At 40.0% G+C, this 11,972-nt stretch overlaps 1 long non-coding RNA gene and 1 pseudogene across 2 annotated transcripts in view; one reads left to right on the top strand and one right to left on the bottom strand.

Annotated features, from left to right (window-relative positions):
• The window catches only part of LOC116561435, a 136,641-nt gene extending 125,274 nt beyond the window's left edge, over window positions 1-11,367 (top strand). Inside the window, exon 4 of the long non-coding RNA XR_004273425.1 lies at window positions 9,837-11,367. This is a non-coding gene — a long non-coding RNA (uncharacterized LOC116561435). The remainder of the gene's footprint in view (window positions 1-9,836) is intronic.
• On the bottom strand, window positions 2,906-4,936 carry LOC116561432 (annotated as a pseudogene). Its single transcript, XR_004273424.1, has one exon. The product of XR_004273424.1 is annotated as a zinc finger CCCH domain-containing protein 10-like (transcript).
• Window positions 11,368-11,972: the final 605 nt, after the last annotated feature.

Below are 11,972 nucleotides of genomic sequence, written 5' to 3' on the forward strand. Positions count from 1 at the left end.
CACACACACACACACACACACACACACACACACACACACACACACACTGGAGGTCCTGTTGAACAACTGATAGACTAAATGTTCAATTCTCTATTTTGCTTTTCTACTGAGATATATCAGGCTTCAAAAGAAAGTGATACTTTTCAGAGAAAGGTGTGGATTAGTAAATCTACTGACTGATTGTTCCCACTAGAACAGCTATAGATACTAACTCTATTTAACACATCTTTTGTTAAAAAAAGCATTAATAGATTCATGCTTCCAAAATCTGCAAGAGGTTGTGCTTTTGCTAAAAGATGAGTATTTTTTAGCCTTTATAAGTATCTGTAAAATCTTTAACAAAGATAGGGATGTCTCAATGGCTACGCTCCAAAGGTGAAGCTAGAAATAGTATTACTATAAATGTAGTTTTTGCCAGTGTGCCAACATTTTGTCAAATATAGGTTGTTGTTATTTGGAGGTATTTACTATTAATATGCCTGGCATACATACCTCAGTTTGATGAAGAGCAACAAAGTTTGTTAATGCTTTCTCTGACAAATGTTATCTAGATAGTCTTATAGTATGAAGGGCATCTAAACCTAGTATAAGAAATAATGCCTAGCAAAGCAAATTTAAAACTACAAATTTTTGGATAATATTATAGTATCAAGAAGAGTGATGAAGTTGCAGAGTTGCTTCTTGCTATCAAATTGACAGGTTCTACTTGAACTAATAAGATACTGTTGGATGTCATTGATGCTAATACACAGTAAACTCCAGAAAACTGTTAAGGTTTTGTTACTTGTGCAAGAAATCTACTACTTGTAGACATGATATTTGTGGAAAATATATTATCTACAAAATAAAGACTATTCTTAGTAAATGCTCTGATTTTCTTAATTCATGGTTCTCAAAATGTAGTCTCTGGACCAGAAGCATCAGATTTACTTAGTAACTTGCCAGAAATGCAGATTCTCAGGTCCCTATTGAACAGAAAGTCTAGGCCTAGGGCTCAACCATCTGTATGTTAGCTAATTCTTAACTAGCATGATGCATGCTAAGTTTGAAAGCCACTGACCAGAACCCAAATCAGTACTGGGGCTAACAGTACTTCTTCAGTTTTATAATCACCTAGAAGTCTTTATGTTGGGAGATAAATAGAATGACACATAGAATGTGATTGATTGGTCAGATTTTCTATAGACAAAATGTTTTGTCTGGATAGGCTAGGCAACTGATGATAATAATTTTCATTAACTCATTCAGTGAATAGTATCTGAATGCTTACAAAGTAGGCACTAGGCAAACGAAAGTGAACAAAAGAGAAAAGAGTTCTTTGTAAGCTACCATTCTGAGCTGAATGTATAATGTGATGTTATTTAACACAATGGCTCAAATTGCCTAGTATGAAACAATAGGGGAAAAGGTCTCTATAATAATACTCTATGCTTATGGGTGAATTGTCCACTTTTTAGAGCAAATGAATTCTTTCTAGGCTTGACCTGATCAAATGATAATGTTGTATCACATTGAGTTAACACAACCAGGTGAAATGTTAACAGTTCAATTAATTGTTTCATTAATCCCAAATTACTGAATTTTACTCTATTAAATTGACAAAACCAACTAGTAATGTTGGAATTATGTCAATTTAGCATGAAGCTATACTTATGTGGAAGATTATGTCTGGAGAAAAAACACTGGTGGATGAAAAGGAACATTTGGAGCATAAATGATCCAACTTGGCTGTTGCCTGATTTCACTAGTTTTTTTCATTGCTCCAGTTTTTTTGGTAATACACATAGCCTCCCATTTGAGAAGAGATTAACCATGTTAACAATAAAAGACAATATAAAGAAAATTTAGGACCAATGTCTAGCTTTATAAAATTTATTTGGTTGCTAGGGAATAAATGACAATTCTAATTTTCATCCATTTCAGTGGTTTTATTAGAGGTGAATCTGAAATAGAGCCTATCTTAAGTTCTCTCTACCTTTCTTGAATTTATTAGTATACATGGTAGGGGAATGACAATCCTAAAAAGAAGCCACTTTATTAAAGCAAACTTTAATAAAGAATCTGAACATTTTAATTCAAATAAAGGCACTAAATCTTTCCATTTCTGTCACCATGAATATTTTTTAAATAAGTTATTAAGCACCAGTTGGCATATGAGGTTTTAATGAATGCATTGTATGTTAACCAGTCATTGTACCTGCTTCAAAAGAGGCTTCCTTTCTCAGGAACTGGTCAAAGATGAATGACTGTGTTTTAGAGAAAAATATCAGGCTTAATCTCTGGCTATGCATAGGGAAATCAGAAACACTTGTCTCAGAATTTAGGCCACCCGGTTCAGTGCATTTCTTGTCTAAAAGTGGTTCAGCTTCAAATGTTTCAGTCCTATCTAATGTATGTATGTTTATACTTCATTCATTTCTCAAAATTTGCTGATTAAAGGTCACAGAAAGGGGTTAAAGATTAGTGGTCTGGTTCTAGCCTTTGATCTTTGGTATCAGGACTGGGTTTCTCCAGGTTTAATAGTTTGTATGTCAAACTATCAAAATGTATTAAGTTGAGCTGTATAAAATTGTCATTTTTGTAGCTAAAAAATGGTCGAGTATTGGGGCTATGCCATTTGACTAAGCCTAATATTTTCTGTCAAGAACTAACAAAAGCAAGGCATATACTCTTTTATCCTTTCATTCATTCTCTAAGGAAGAGGTATTTTTAGTTTATATGTTAGTTTGCTTCTCTTTCTCTGTAAAGCTAAATTCTCCCATTGATTCAATCATTTGAAAATCATTCTTTTTTAGAGGCTGGGGATGCAACTGTGAAAAAGATATACATCATACCCGCCTCGTGATACCTACAGTCTAGCTTCTAGATAAGTAAAAAGGCAATTATTATTATTTTTTTTTTGTTAAAAATAATTGTTCTTTTATTTCTTTGGAAAGTAGTGGGCCCTGCCCTACGGATTTTCAGGCCAAGCTAGGGTAATGAATGCTCCCCTAGTCTTTGGGCTGGAGCACTATGGTCCCAGCATTCCCAGGGCCCAGAAGCAATTCCTGTATTGTCCAACCCAACCAACTAGGACCCAAATTGTTTGAAGGCTCCTATCAGGCCTTCTCTCCTGACCACCCACTTCTCAATCTTTCCTGGCTTTCCCTCTGGGCAGGGTATTTTTTTCTTCCAAAACCAGTGCTGGAAACTATGCTGTGTAGAAGAGAGGACAAGATGAGGGATCTTCCCAAATTCCCATAAGAGGACACAGGCCCTGAGTCAGTCCTTCCTCTCTTTTGGCTTCAGTCTGCACTCCTCTGCAAGCCCCCACTGTGAGGCTTGAAGATGGACAAGAGGACCCTCATAAAATGGAGGTGAGAGAAAACACACCAACCCAGCCCCTCCTCAGGACTACTCCTTGTAGTCTCTTGTCCTAGTTCTCAAGGGAGTCCTTCAGACAGGGCTGGGGAGGGCTAGGAAAGTGGGCAAGGGCTCCTTGACCCCAGCCACAGGAGGCTATACCAGGGGAGTGTCCATTAGCCCCATCAGTGTGGCATGGCTGTGATGCGCATGGTCTGGGAAGCAATAGGGTAAATTACCACGGGAGTGGTGGTGTGGCTCATTGTGATTCCTGCCAAGGGTTGGGCCATCGATACGGCCACAGGGGCCACAGGAGCCACAGATACAGCCACAGGAGCCATGGAGACAGGTGGGGGTGCCATTCCCTGGGCAATTGTTTGAGCCAGGGCAGCTGACAGTGGTGTGATCTCTGGGTTCAAGTGTGGGGGTGGGGGTGGTGGAGCAGCAGGAGGTGCAGTGTTAGTTGGGGGAGCAGCTGGAGTTCTAGCAGGGGCCACCAGTTCTTGCTGGGACACTGGACGAGGCTGTAGAGCCTGGCTGCTGAGAGTCGTGTGAGTCTGGGCAATGCCATGGTTAAAAGTAGTGACAGTGCCCACAGTGGGGGCCAGAGTCTGCTCAGTCGCTGGTGCAGTGGAGCTCAGGGTTATGACCTTAGCCTGATTGTGGAACTAAGCATTTTGTTTCAGTAATACCTCATTGGTGGCCAGCAGGTTACTGACTTGCTTCTTTAGTTCCTCTACCCGCTTCCTGAGCATGGCATTCTCCTCCTCTAGCAGTCTGCACTCTACCCCTCGCGGTGGAGCCAAGCTATATTCATATGACTCAAAATGAGGACCATCAGGGGGGCAGCATCCACCTTGCCGGCGTTTTGGGCCTGGCTCATGGTCCTCAAAGGCCCTGTCAGGAAGGTCATAGATATAATAGAAGATCATGACGTCGTCCTGGGGGGATTGAGCCTGTTGATCCCCCACCAGTGCCTCCGCCACCCTGAGCATCAAACTCAAAATCCCGTTGCAGGTGACGGAACTTGCACTTAGCTCCTCTCTGACAGTCCCCCTTGAGAAAGTCACAGCAGATAGGGACCTCCTCCTTGCCATTTGGTAAGTCAGCCGGAGAAAGGCCAAGGTCAGCTGCTACTTTCTGTCTCAGCTGTGGGGGAAGCTCTCCTGTCTTCTTGTAGCCATCTTCATCCTCCTTGGAGCCATGGATGAAACGGCAGTTTGGGCGGCTACACTCCTTATTCTGGAAGTCATGGCAGAAGATGAACTTGTTTTTGCTCACCCCCAAGTTGGACACCTCGTTCATGTCTGGGTGGCGATATTGGCAACGCTTGCCTTACTTGCACACATTCCTCAAGAAGTCTCTACAGATGGCATCTGAGCTGGCCACGCCACTGCCTGCTCCTGCCCCACTGGCCTTCTCGCTGCCACCACCTCCAGGGCCTCCACTGCTGCTCCCGGTGCCGTTGGCATAGCTGTCCCGATCAGGCATCCTGGTCCCGCCCAACTCAGGGTTTTCTTTATCTTGCCACTCTTGGTGACCACTGAGGTAGCTCAGGTGAAGTCCGGGGCTCCTTTGGGTCTCCACCACCCCATCACTGCTGGGTTCTGAAAAAGGCAATTTTTTATGGGAAAATGTGTTAATGAAGTTCAAGGTCCTGTGAGAGTACTTAGGAGGGGGATACTTGAAACTGGGAATCTGAGAAAGTTTCCTGGAAGAAGGAACTTCTAAATTGACAGTGGAAGGATGGTTAAGACTTAGCCAGGCCAATGGGAGGAGCAAGAATGTTTAAAGTAGATGGAATAACATGCAAAGCTGAAAGAGAACCTATTTTTAGTGAACTGTAAGTAGTTTATCTTGACCAGAACGTATACATGAAACACAAAATGAATTTGGACAAGTATCAAGAGATTGTAATCATGAAGGATCATTTACACCAGGTTAAGGTGTTTGGAGGCTATCTCATGGGCAGTGGCCAGTTATTGAAAGATTTTTAAGGGGTATTGGGTGTGGCGTGATCGGATTTGAATTTTAGTAGAACCACTTTAGAAAGTTTGAGACTATTGCAGTAAAACTGGAAATAGACGGTAGTTACTTGAAATAGGCTATGGCAGTGGTGATAGAGAGTAGCTAAGGTAATTTTATTAGGAGGTAAAATCAGTAGGCCTGATGGTTAGCTATGAGGAGAAAAACAGAGTTAAAGAAATCCCCCAAGTTGGATAGTTTCTTTTTAGAGAAGCAGAGAACAGAAGAGGAGCAGGTTGGGAATAGAAGATTATGAGTTCACTTTAGAACCTGATGAGTTTGAATAGGTTATGGAAAATCCAATCCAAAGTGTCCAATAAATAATTAGATATGCTAGGGAGATATTTGGTAATGGAGCTATAAATTAGAAGCTGTGTGTAGATATAATTTAAGCCAGAAGAGTAGATAGATTCAAACACTGAGAGTTTGTAGAATGAGGCAAGATTCTAGCATAATCCTTATAGAACAGAAAATTTAAGGGAAAAGCAGAGGAAGAAAACTCCATAAAAGATGCTGAGAAGTAATTAGAGAGGTAGAAGGAAAACCAGAGGGTGTGTCATAATGGAAGCCAAGGAAAGAGCGTTTAGCGGAAGGAGTGATTAGCCACAACAAATGTTGCCAAGGGTACAAGTAAGACTGAAGTTCATTGTATTTAACAATAAGGAAGTCATTAGTGACCTGCTGAGAGCAGTTTTTGCTGGAATAGCTGGGTCAGAAACAAATTGACATGGTTTAGGAGTGAGTCAGAATTAAGCAAATGGAGATCTTTAAGAAGTCTGGCTTTGAAGGAGAAAAAGAAATATGACAATGAAGGACTAGAAAGAAACTTCTCTAGAAAAAAGTGTACTCAAAATGAAAAAACATTCTTGAGTGTTTTGTATATAGAAGGATTTAGTAAGAACATGACAGATATAACAAGCTCTCAAATAGCAGAATGAAATGAAAGGGAATTCACAGAGTTGAAAGAAACAGAAGACCAACACCATTATGAACTAATTTATATGGTAATGAATAGGTTAGACATGGCTTAAAACTGAATTATTGATGTGGAAGAAAGGCTTAAGGGAATCAGTGCATAAAATACATTTAAATAATTAGATAAGGGATAATATAGAAGAGAAAAAGCTGATATGTCGGAAAGATATTTGGTATCACCAAAGTAGAAAACAGCACAGAAAACGTAATAAAACATATGATATAGAAATATATTACAGGCATATATATTATTTATAGAATATATATATTCCATATAGTGAAAACCAATTAGGGGAAGAAAACATAACCAAAGAATGTAATACCCAGCCAAACTGTAATTCGTATAGAATGGTAACAGAAAGTTATTCCTAAACATTCAATAACTCAGTGAATATGACACATATGAAAGCTTATTGGAGAAAAAATGCTATTTGATAAAATATTGATAGCCAAAGAATAAATTGGCCGGGTACCCTGGCTTATGCCTATAATCCCAGCACTTTGGGAAACCAAGGTAGGGGATCATTTGAGGTCAGGAGTTCAAGACCAGCCTGGCCAACATGATAAAACCCCTTCTCTACAAAAATACAAAAATTAGTTGGACATGATGGCAGGTGCCTGTAATCCCAGCTACTTGGAAGGCCAAAGTGGGAAAATTGCTTGAACCTGGGAGGTGGAATGGAGGTTGTAGTGAGCTGAGATCGCATCATTGCACTCCAGCCTGTACAACAGAGTGAGACTCCATCTCAAAAAGAAAAAAAAAAAAAAAAAAGAAAAAAAAATATATATAAAACTATGGAATGGAGAAGACAAAAGAATAGGTGGAGATGATTGGCTTCATTTAGATATTGATCTAAGACTTAAAAATTGTAAGAATTATGGCTGTAGAAGCAAATGTAAATGTTATAAAATCTGCAAGTATAAAAACAAAAACCAACCAAAATGAGTATGTGGGAGGAAGTGAAATCTTGCTAATTTTCTTAACTTGTTTAGGAAGGAGTCAATTGATAATGTCTATATTTAACATATAGTTTAATTATTTGATAATTTAAACTTTTTGTTTTATAGTTTTTTTCTGTAATCTTAGATATTTTAGAAAACAAAATATTCTACGGTGATAAAAATTTTAGCTGAATCTGAACAATTCTTTTAGTGAACTTCAGTTTCTTCTTTTATTTTAAAGTCAATAATACTTAGATTTAGTGCTTTCTATGTCAATGTAGCATTCATGTGATTCTAGCTTATTAAACTTTAATTTGCCTATATAGTGATCACTTATCTTGCTAATTCACATGTCTAGGTATATTTATGTATATAGAGATACCTGAGATGATTGCCATCTTTTCAGATTAATGATCACCTAATAAAACAATGATTATTTTTAGAAGGCAAGATTTGGGAATGACTTTTTTCTTTCTTTATACTTTTTGTATCATACAAATTTCTTCAATAACTTTATTTTTTAAATTACCATATGTTCATATAAAAAGTTAGGAATTTATAGAAAAGTACAAAAAAGAAAAAATCACCTGTAAGTCTAGCACTCAGAAATAGTTATTGTTTTGTTACATATCCTTACAGACTATTTTCTGAATATATGTATATATGGTTACACATACATATCTTTTAAACATTATTTTAAAACAAATTGAGATCTTATTATTTTTAAATTTGCTTATTTAGCATATTGTAGACATCTTTCAGTGTTAATAAGTGTAGATCTGCACCATTGTTTTAAGTAGAATTTTATCAGATGGCATTCCCATAATTTGTTTTACCATTCTCTAAATGAGAGACATTTACAATGTGCAACATTTTTTATAATTATAAAAGTAATTATAAGTGAACAGCTGTTATCATTTGTGTTTTGCATTCTGATTTATAAGAGTTATTTATTATGGTAAGTTTCTAAAAGTAGAATTTCTAGGTTTAAATATATGCTTTCTGGTGTGGAGGGGGAGGCAAATTCTGTGTGTGTGTGTGTGTGTGTGTGTGTGTGTGTGTGTGTGTTTGGAGCCAGGCCTCAAGCAGTCTGCTGCAGATTTTGCCACTAAAGAGAAAAAGCGACAATGCATCACCTATGTTCTGAAGGTATGTCTTCAAATGCCCAGCTATAAATGTGAATTGTCTTTGATGTTTCATATTTTATTTAACAAATTCATTCAGATGTTTGCATTGTCCTTTTTTAAAAATAGAAAAAGTAATGTCTTATGTCAAATCTTTGAGTGAATTTGATGTTTTAGGAAAATGTGTCAAGTATATCCTGTTGCTCATATAACTCTCATTCTGCCTTATTCTTTGCTTGAAAAACACATAAAAGGGATAAATCAACAAAAGCTAATTGTTAATTGAGGAATAACTGTCAACCACGCATTATACTAGTTTACTGTGGGGAGTTACAAAGAAGTCGAGAACATGGCCCCTGACTTTGAATAGCCTCCAATTTACTTACTTTCTTTTAACAAGTTCATCAAAGAATTATGCTTAACCTGATAACTGACTGGGCTAAGGTCTCTGATGAATTTGCTTGACAGGATGGAAAGTCCCTGCTGGCTTTCATTGCACACTTCAGGAGCTTGCTAATGTGTTTGTTTTGGACTCCAAGGCATTATTATTAGCATCTGTAGCGTTCTAGAGTCTTGGGAAGGGGATCGGGTGCCCCGCTGGCAAGAAGACAGTATAATGAAAATGGAGCTTTTAGGCTTTTACATTTGGGACAAGTACAGCACAGGAAATGTAACACATCCTAAATTAACCAGGACTACCCAATCAGTAGACATTTGTTGTTGTTAGAGTCAGAGTCTCACTTGTTGCCCAGGCTGGTCTCAAACTCCTGGCCTCAAGCAATCCTCCTGCCTTGGCATCTCACACTGCTGGGATCACAAGTTGGAGCCACATGTTACCACATGTCTGGCCCGACATTTTAATATGCATTATCTTAAACACTTAAAATTGTTACTAGGAATATGTAAGTAGGAAAGGCTCTTATCAGAGATATTAAAGTCACATTTGGAGCTCATTTGGAAGGAAACAAATTCAGTCCAATGTTTGGAGACACAACTTCTATGTCTCCCTTGTATTTTCCTTACAGTGACACTGATGCATAACACAGTCCCAAGAACAGAATAGGTAAATGTTTGCTGAATAAATAGATGAATACTCCCAATAATGAATCAAAGGTATTACATTGTATTTATCATGCTGTACTTACTGAAAGAACTAAATATGCTCTTTTGTTTTAAGAAGACCTTTAACATCAAGGATTGATACAGAAAATGTTTGCTTGTGAACCTTGAGCAAAGCTAGAGAATGCTTTTTTCTCATCTTCTGAGCCATGCCTCTCTCTAGCTTACCCTTAGTCCCAAGTTTCTGTGATTACACTCCTAGGTTCTGATTGTAGAGGGTCTCTTGCAGGAAGGATGCCTTATGTCTGTTTCTTACTCTCCTGACCTCACATTGGAATTACTGATCTTTGTGTAACTCTCCTGCTTAAGGTGCTGCTTTAGAAGCTCCAGACTTTGGACTTGGCATTCTTCCAGTGATGACAGTGGCTGCACACTCCATGGAGCCAGTGGGAGCCCCACCCCTTCTGAGTTAGAGTGGGAACACCCGGCATGCCGCTGCCCCTGCCCAAATTGTGGCTGCAGACCCAGGCCTCCTGCTCTGTGGAGCAGGCAGAAAGAAGCCCTGCCCTCCTGGGTGGGGCCACAGCCCCCCAAACTGCAGTTGTAGATTGGAGCCTCCCAGTGCTCTTGGGTGGGGGCCGGGAACAGGCAGGATCTGACCTCCTGGGTGCAGCTGTAGTGGCCAGGTCCAAGGCTACAAACTTGGGGCTCCTGTTTCATGGAGCAGGAACTGGGGACAAACAGGAGCCCTGCCTGCTTCCAAGTTGATGGTGAGGGAGCTCCCACCCTCCCAGGTGCAGGACCCTGGTGTCCCTGCAGCCTGTATCCTGGGCACCCCAGGAAAACCCCTTCCCTCTCCTCTCCCAGTGTCTGCTAGGATCTCTGAGTGGGGCTGGGGCCAAGCCCTGGGGCCTGCATGGCAGCAAGAGGTAAAGTCCTGGGTGGAAGGGGTGGCCCCAGTAAGGCCCCACCTTCAGGCAGGGAAGAGCCTGAAGGCTGTAGGCTGGGCTGCCAGTCCTGTGTATGGGTGTGAGTAGTCGTGGGGCCTCTTTTGGGCCACTCATGGCCCATGGACCAATAGATACAAAAAACCCTGGGCTCAGCCAAAGCAGGGCAGAGGATGGCCAGGGAAACAGAGGAGAGAAAGAGAGGATGGGATGACCAGTTGCAGAGAGGAGCTACCTTCTCTGCTGAGAGCTGCAGAGACAACTTGCTGGCAGAGAGGAGCCATTCTCTCCAGGGCCTCCTCTCTGTGGAGAGCTGAAGAGCTGTAGACATCAGGATGACCAGTTGCAGAGAGGAGCTATCCTCTCCAGAACCACCTATCTGCTGAGGACTGAATACCCCACGGATGACCTGCCTACAGAGAGGAGCTACCCACTGCAGGTCTCCTCTGAGCTGTTGTGACACCCAGTAAAGCTTATTTTTGTCTTGTTCACCCTTTACTTGTCTGCATACCTCATTCTTCCTGGACTCAGGACAAGAACTTGGGCAAAGGTGCTGTAGCCATAGAGGTTTCTGGCCAGAATATCTACACTCCAAAGATCCTGTAACAACAGGACGTGACTTCTAATGTTTCTTCTGATCCTTGTACATCTTCTTTCTTCAGGAAGGAGGCACCTGTCCCCTTACTCTGACCTGAAGCCTTGTAAGAGTATCAGCATGACTCTTTCTCACTCAAGTTCCCACCAATGTGGAAGAACCAGACATCCTGATTCTGAAATATTTTTGCCCACATTATTTCCCAGGACTGAGTTGAGTAGTTAATAGGGCAGATATCTAGGCATAGGATCACACTGATGTGGAATATTATGCTACCTTTGACTTATTCTAGTTATTTAAGTACATAGAATTGGATAAATTATAGTCCTTGCTTCATAAAATACTATTGTCATTGTTTCATGATTAGCCTTCTTATTTTATTTGCTTATTTATGTTTTTAGAATATAATGGATGCTACTCATTCAAGAACTAATATATTACCAATAATTTATATCTATCTATCTATGTATCTATCTATATATCTATGTATCTATCTATGTATCTATCTATGTATCTATCTATCTATCTTTTTAACTTCTTTCACTGATAATAATTAGTCCTTTGCAGCTATGGGGTGGATATCTTTACTTAAATATAATCCAGTTTACATAAAGAAAAACCCTTTAGGCATCAAACTTCCAGGTGCAGCCATTCACAAAGACACTTTCATGACTTATGTAATGGAGAATGAAAGACCTGGTTTGGGAATTCCACTAGACAGAGGTGTCATTTAGAATTGGAACAGTTGCTGGGTGTGGTGGCTTATGCTTATAATCCCAGCACTTTGGGAGGCTGAGGTGAGAGGATTACTTGAGCCCAGGAGTTGGAAACCAGCCTTGGCAACCTGGTGAGACCTCTATCTCTTTAGAAAAATAACAAAAAGAATTGGAACAGTTTTATTTTGACCTTACGTTGTAGGGGCACATTGGTGTGGCATTGCAAGAATGCTGCCTAATGCATCAG

This window comes from Sapajus apella, unplaced genomic scaffold, assembly GCF_009761245.1.
Source record: "Sapajus apella isolate SASKATOON/1434 unplaced genomic scaffold, GSC_monkey_1.0 scaffold29, whole genome shotgun sequence".
NCBI classification, from domain to species: Eukaryota; Metazoa; Chordata; class Mammalia; order Primates; family Cebidae; genus Sapajus; species Sapajus apella.